Below are 8241 nucleotides of genomic sequence, written 5' to 3' on the forward strand. Positions count from 1 at the left end.
ACAGAACCGGGGCCCCTCAGGGTACGATTGTGGTGACCAGGCTTTGTGCCTGTCACAGTGTGACATTTACCAGCAGGGTCTGTACACGCAGAAGAAATCAAATGTGATTGTGTAGCATTTAGGGCGAGCCACGGATATAGAAACAAGTGTACAGTAATCGCTAATTTTGTAAATGTAGGGTGAATGTTTTTAAATAGAAACGATGGTTAAATGTCCAGAGTCGTTCAGTATGCACTGTTACCTCAGTGTAATGTGGCTCTTTGAGCTGTTGCTAATTAATCAAAGAACAAGAATGATTTTAAATGCAGTCATTTAAAGCCTTTGATACTTTTGTGAGACGTTGAAGTGACTGTGATATTATTAAGACAATAGTAACACCTGCAGCTCTCACACAGAGCTGTACTTTACAGCTTCAGCCCATCAGTGAGTCCCCAACTCTCTGATGACACCCCCTCTCAGTCTTTTTGTGGGCAGAAACACACACCTGGCTTTTCAAATCTTATGTACCCTGGTGCATCTCCACTGGTTGGCCCGCGCCCAGCTTTGTGTACACACATTTTATATGTGATAGTGCACGTGTTTGCGCTGCCCGTGCAGACGATGTGACATGAAGTCTTGTCACACTTACATAACTGATAACAGGCCAGTGAAGGAGCAATAAAGAATGGATGTTAAAAAGTGAAATGTCTTGAATAGCAGATGCATGGAAACTGAAAGAATCAGAGAAAACATCCCAACAGAGGTCAGAGCTTCTGTGACTCCGCTGGCTTGATGTAATAATAAGTGTAGCCCAAAGGCAAATGTGCCTTCTCCCTGACACAAACCTGTATGGGTCAAATGCATGTTATCTGTAACAAAGAGTAGTACAGACTGTCTGCTCTGTCTCACTTTATCCTTCTTTCATATGTCTTTCTCATTCTCTTCTTCCAGTTTAGTAACTACGCCACAGTTACAGTACACACCCAGTGATCAAACAGGATGTATGCAAGTTGTTTCGTGCTCCTGCTCCTTAACATTTACTCTAATATAATCTTCTCTGTGTATATATCACCCATATGTCTTGGAAATGTCCTTGTTGAGTTTTTTTCTTGCTGAAAAGCTTGTGGATTCAAGTAGTCTGAACCTATTTTAATACTTTTGATTTTTTTTTTTCAGCACAGCTGCACCTATATGATCTGACAATTATTTTTTCACTTTAACCTAGTTTATTAACATATTGGGCCCAAAAACACACCAAAATCATCAAATCCGAATCAAAAAAGTATGCTATTTATTATAATAAAAACCACCAACATGCTCAACGAACTGTGGAAAAGTAAACATAGGTTGCAAATATGAACATACTGTTGATGGGCCTCAGCCCCCGTGACTATGAATGGAAATATGTGAGCAAAATTTAACCTTTCTATGTAATTGTCTTCACATTTTCATACATTGATCAGTCAATTCCTCAGCATTGATCTGTTGAATGTGGAAATGTACGGTGCAGACAGATCTGGAGAATTATCTGTTTATCATTTTAAAGCTCTCTAATCAATATTTTTTTTACCTTTGAAAAAAGTACACATTTTGCTGCCTGTTTTGGTAATGGTCTGCAATAATAGTGGTCTGGATGTCGAGGTGGTCTAGTCAATGACCCAATCTATTGTTCTCTGTCTTTCTTTTTTGCCATTGTTCTCACTCGTCTCACTTGCCCACACACAGAAAGAGAAGAAAAGAATTGACATCCACCTGAAAGTGGATGTCATGAGAGCCGTGGTCTTTTTCCGCTGATTGAACACGGAGCAATAGTGTCTACGTTGGCCCATCTCATCCCACTGGGGTATTGGTTTTGTGAATGAAGTGGCCAAACTCCCAGATGGCAGTATTGATATGACCGGGAGGACAGGGCAGCATTTACGAGCCATCCTGCCCCTGCATCCTCTGTCGTCCATTAAGCCCCTCTCCTCCTAACGCATGGGTAATGGCCTATCTGTGCACCATAATCAGACAGACACACACATACACACTGACTGTAAAAAGCCATCAAAATAAGACACACAAACATGCGCACACACAGCTAGCAGCCACACTGACACAGCTGCGGTCATTATTCACAGGAGGAGGTCTTGGGTGGGGGGTAAGGGCTGAAAAATGGAAAGCGGAACTACTACATCTCCTCTGAGGTGGTTGCGTCAGAAGGCCCTGCATGCGTAGCAAATGCGGCAGAGCCATCGATCCAGCTTATGGCAGGCTGAGTTCTCTGCTCACGCTTTACGCGATTTGAGTGCAATTTACTTTCATCTGCACCGATAAGCAATTTCAATCATGACATCTTGTTTGTTTGTTTTTTTCTGTTTGTTGTCCTCTGCGGTCTCCATCATTGTGATTCTGCAAAGACAGATAAACCTTTTAAGCCACAAAAAATATATAAACATATCACCTACTATCACACGCACAGACACACACAATGAAAGTCTGAGTGTTGACAAAATGTAATTGACTAGTGCCTGTTTTTTTCCAACAATTTTAGCATCATTTTGACAACAAAGCAGTGTTTATTCAGATTCTGACAGTTAAGGATTTTCTGTCAAGGACACACATACTTCCATCACTTTCACTAACAACAGAATTAGTGTGCAGATGTACTGTTTTTTTGTTTTTTTTAATTGGTTCCATTAGGTTTTGTGTCCATACCAGGGCTGGCCCCAAACTTTTAAGGGGCCTTGAGTAAGATTTGGTTTTGGGGCCCCCTTCATTGTAAAGTGTTGCCACTTCCTGTGACACTGAATCAACTTGTGTGTTGAAAATATTAGTTTAAGTACACAAAATGTACAAAAAGCATGTTAAGCCTAAAGACCTAGCAGCAGCAACACTATCTTCAGATATACCACAGTAAATACAATATTTGTCTATTACCCCCCAACCCTGTGAACAGTCCTTCTTGGGGCCTTCTGCTTGATCTGGTTATTCTTTGATGCATATTTTAGTGTTATAGTCTTATTAGAAAAGGCTCAATTGCACCTGTCTTCACGTGTAAGATGCCCGAATGTTGAAAGGATATGATATGACCAAAAAGGCAAACATATGGTGAGGAACATACTTTTATTACAAATATCTAATAATATTGTGCAAAGTCTGGTACACTGATCAAAAGAGAATGAAAGACAAAAGAAGCACTGTTTGAATAAAATGTACATTGGCTAAAAAAAGGGAAAAATTCTGTTAGCATGTAAAATATAAACATTTTAACAGGAACCAAAACTGTAAATCAGTAGTTAGTTTGGATCACTGGTCTGGAAAACTATTAGCAGCTGCATATATGCCTTAATGGGTGGGGTCAGCCGTGGTCCATACCTAACTATACAATGTATTCTCATACAACAATTCATATCTTATGAATAAACACCTCACGAATGGCGCTACGTCCTTGCAGTTATGTAATTAATGTAAAGTTACAGAGGTTAGGTTTAGGCAATTAAAGGTACTGTGGTTAGGTATAGGAAAAGAAACATGGTGAGGACGTACCTTAAAATGACTCAAAGTTTACCAGGTTCCAAACGGGCATCTCTTGGGGAAAGCTCCAGGGGGAAAGTCCTAGTTTTTGTGACCCATCCACAGACCGCTCCACACTGCTTCCTCATTTACTCCTTTCAGTAAGTCACATGACTGCAGGCCTTCAAAATACGTGGGATAGGTACAAATTCAGGTGCATTACTTTTTGTAGGAAAACATGTATGTTGTACTGTAACAACACAGTAGGAGTCATACAATTGTATGTGCTTTAAATTTCCTCCCTGCTAAATTTATGCACCAGCGGTTGGTCACTGTTTTAACAAGGCCTGAAGTCCTGACAAGATCTAGTATTGGGAACACAAGCTGTTATCAGTGTTGCTATCATTTCAAACACTTTTCTACCCAGCAGCTCACCTGTTTCAGTCACCTAAAAATGGAGACTTAATCAAGTTTTATTTTCACCTTTGAGTGTCATATAATGAAATTCTTGCTGATTTAGCACAATAACACAGGACTGTTAACAGTAGCAATTATATGCTGCATGTGTTAAAGCCCAATAGCCATAGGAGGGACAACACAGAGTTACATTACATTGTGACAAAGACTTCATCTGTGAACAGCTGTGCAGTCCAGGAAGATGCATATCCTCAGATGGATGTGCCAAGAAAACAGTCATATTAGAGTAACTATATCCTGAGCACAGAGCAACAATTTCACATAGGACAGTACAAAAGTGACAAATCTATCTGTTTAATAGAAACCTGAAACTTATCAGGGTTCTTTTATTTAGAAGTACTCTGTGACCGTCCCGAACTTGAATGCACTTTAATGTATTCTTTTGCTTTCCACAATATAAGAAACATAATATTTTGGACTTTTGGGGGCTTTATACTGCAAAACATAAAATGTCAGAGAAAACAGTCCATTTAATGGGCCTCATTTACCATTGCTGAAGGATCACTACAAGTTCTGCATCATGACTGGCACATGCTTTCATGTTGCTTTCATAGAGTTGCATTAGATGGACACTACCAAACATTTTGTCATGTGGGCAGGCTGAGATCTGCTTCTAGTGCCTCCGTTAGGAGACGGTTGAATTTATGCTTCCAAACCAATTTGTGGCCTTCATGCGAAAAGGCTTTGGATGAAAAGCTTTTTTCCTGTTAAAGTCAGCTGTACATTTTCAGCTACTGCTGGACTTTGTGTTGATTGATTAGGTCAGAACAGGGTTAAGAAACAAGTGTAAAAATGTTCATCGTAATCTTCATTCTTGGACCTTGGACATATTTGACAAAGTAATCTCAACACAAGGTTCAGGTTTATTCAACGCTTCCACCTGCATCACACTGTCTTCAAATCTGCAAACTCCATTCTTAAACTGAGAATATCAACAATTTAAGCAAAAATTAAAAACACTAAAGACTATTATCAAAAATAATACGCAGAAAAAAAACAAGTAAGCAGACTTTAAGTTAAGATTAGTTTGTGTGTAGAAGCGTAAAACTCTTTCTTGTATGTCACTCCACGCTTTCAGCTAAAAATCACTAACAAGTACTTCAGCCCATTCAACCTCTATGATTTTTTTTTGTCCCTGCCCTCAAATACGACCCACAGGAGTGTGTCCTAAATTAACATCCCTACAAACAAAAGGAGATCAACACAAAAATGACATAAAGGACCATTAACAGTCGCAGTTAGGTTTAGGCAGCAAAGCTAATTGATTTGGTTGAGGAAAAGATCATGGTTTGGGTTAAAATAAGGACATTTGTTATGGCGTAAGTTAACGATGTTAGGCGCATGATGTAAATTACATTTTGAAAGTTAAGTAGATAACTCACATGTTGACTTGAAATAACTCAAAGCTGATGTTTGGTTTCACACGGCAAAAGAACAGCTGTCTCCTGCATCAAAATCCTATGTTTGTTTGACTTCCTCCCTACACGGACTATGTCACTCTTTATACTACTTTGTCTGAGTTCCTTCTTTGCTCCAGTCATAATTACTACGACCATTAAACACATCATTTAACAATGAACGGAAATATGAGTCATGCTTGTACAAACAACCTATGGAGCTGTTTTTGGCGGGAGGACAGTCTCCAGATAGCCCAACCACATCGACCACATCTGTCTGCACTAATTTTGCAGCCTATGTAAATGCTTTATGTGCAGATTTTGATGACAGTTTTGACAGCAATGCATGTTGTTACCCCATTGAAGGGCCTCTCATTTAGTGTTGGCATGAAGACAATATTTTGTAGCGCTACAACATATTAGGCACGACCATTTTTTGTCCTTTTCAGCTCACATGATAAGGTGAAAAACGGACAAATGGGTCTTTTGGATGTGGTCTGTTTAATCCTGAGCAGCCAACACCAGACATACTCGCTCTGTGTAATCATGTAAACATTATCATTACGAACAGTTGTCAGTTTCTGACCACGTGTAAGTGTTTTAAACAAGCAGATATGCAGTTATATGGCAGAACAAGCAGTAGCAACACTACAGGCGAGGTTTATCTGTGGTTCAAGCTGCTTGATTTTCGTCATGAGCTGCAGTAGCTTGGCCCTCCAGGCTGCTGGATGACAGGGGCCCATTAAGCAAAGGTAAATCTAATTAGAAGTCTCTTCAGCCACAGAGCTGTGTGCCACTGCTGGAGGGGGAATGGGCGATGTCACAAAGTCATTAAGCTGCCTCTGTGACCCCGGCACAGGGAAAATGGTTGGATAAGACTTAAACATGTTGCTTAGACTACTCGTATACGAGCAGGTTTATGTCTCTAGAGTCTCCAGCAGGTCAGAAGTGTTGAGTTGTAAGAGATGCTTCACTGGTTGTGTGGCATCTTTCCGGAAAGTCTGTTTAACAAATAAAGTGTGTACAGCATGTGTGTATGTGTATGGGGGTAGTGGGTGTTGTCAAAGCAAAGATATGAATAGTTTCATTTTTGAATAGATCCTGACATCAAATCTGAATTTTTTTCCTATCATTCCCTGTAACCCGTAAGCCAGAAATAAACGTATTTATGCTATTTGTGACCAGTTAGTTCTCATACTACTTATAGTGATTGATGGAAATCATTGTTGAATGACTTATAACTCCTGATGTGAATTTTTTATCCTGCTGGGCAAATCCGACATGACACACACACACAGTGGATATGTGGATGTATCCGGTCCACAATCAGATATGACAGTTAGAAAAGCACAGGCTGCTGGAGAAACAAAGAGCAAGAGAGAGGAGCAACACATACAGCCTGTAGCAATTAATATATACAGCAGGGAAGCATCAATCAGTTGCCTAAAAAGTTAAAGCCTCTGCTTTCCTTTAACTGGTGGAAAATTTAGATTCATCATCCCTTTTCCATTTGATGTCACAACTGTCTTTTTCCTAAACACCCATGTTTCTTTATCATCATAACCCACTGTTCCTTTCCTAAATGGGAAGCACTTGACATGGAGTGATTTGTTTCTCTCAAGAGGAGAAGATGATCAGTTTAGTGCTCGATTTAGAAATCTTTAATCAACTTTCCCCGTTCAGTCAAAATGGGATCACGTTAAATTACATTTGCAAATTGTGCCAATGTTTGCACCTCTCTGTATACGTACACCCATGCCTGAGCGATTAAAAAACTGATTTAAAGTATGAATGACTCTATTTTGGGTCCCATTGTTTACAGTCTGAAGCAGGATGGGGTCGCAGCAGCCCGCTGGTAATGTTGGTAATGTGTTGCCGTCGTGTTACAGCCACTGTTACCGGCCACCGTGGCAGTGGCGTGATGACGGCAGTCAGCACGGACCATTGAGCATCAGTCCCTCAATCACTCGCCCACCCCAGGAACACTTTATGCCACCGCTGTCAAATTACACATGTAGACAGAAGCATTGGAGGAGCACTCTGTGTGATTAGTCATTCCACTCGGCAGCTGTATTTTGACACATGCAAAAACAATCACAGTCATCGCCAGTCACAGATGCTCAGATGCTCTGTCAAAAAGAGAGAGAGGGAGAGAGAACATGGAATAAAACACCTAAAACAATCATGTCATACTGTGTTTGAGCACTTTAAGATTCAAGTCTTCATCACTGAATAAAATTTTTCTAGCGAGGACCACTCATACTTGTAATTATACAAAATGGAGTTCACATTTGAACACATTATGAACTTGGAGCCATAAATACTGCATATTTTTGGTTTTACAAACACTGAAACAGCAACAGATGGGTGGTAAATTAAAAGAATAACCAACATAAATGGCCTCAGTAAGGTGTGGGGACACTACAAACCTTCAAACAGCTTCAATGCTGTTCTTAAACTCTACTGGAAGAATGAAAACCATTCTTCCAAAAGATATTCCCTTCTTTGTGGATGTGTTGATGATGGCTTGAAGAATAAAGGTTACGATATTGTAACCCTTGTTCTATTAGCTGAGCCAAACAGGACGTGCCTATTAATACGAGGAGTCTACAGTATAAATAGGAGCCGCATGATGGCCCCAGCATCCAACCCCCTTTTCTGCGAAAGGCGGAGGCGTATCAGGGCCCCTAAGTAGAGGGGTTTCGCCTGTGCTTATAGAACTGGGGTTACAATGTTGTAACCTTTGTTCTATCTAACACAGGCCATTCCTTTACTAGACTCTATTGGTACAGTGGGTGGAGCCCGATGAATCAACATCCTGTTGCTACATAACAGCAACCCAGCCACACTACTGATCAGCAAGCCGATCAGGATGCAAATCATCATCTCTTAA

The sequence above is a fragment of the Epinephelus moara genome, chromosome 20 (assembly GCF_006386435.1).
Source record: "Epinephelus moara isolate mb chromosome 20, YSFRI_EMoa_1.0, whole genome shotgun sequence".
NCBI classification, from domain to species: domain Eukaryota; kingdom Metazoa; phylum Chordata; class Actinopteri; order Perciformes; family Serranidae; genus Epinephelus; species Epinephelus moara.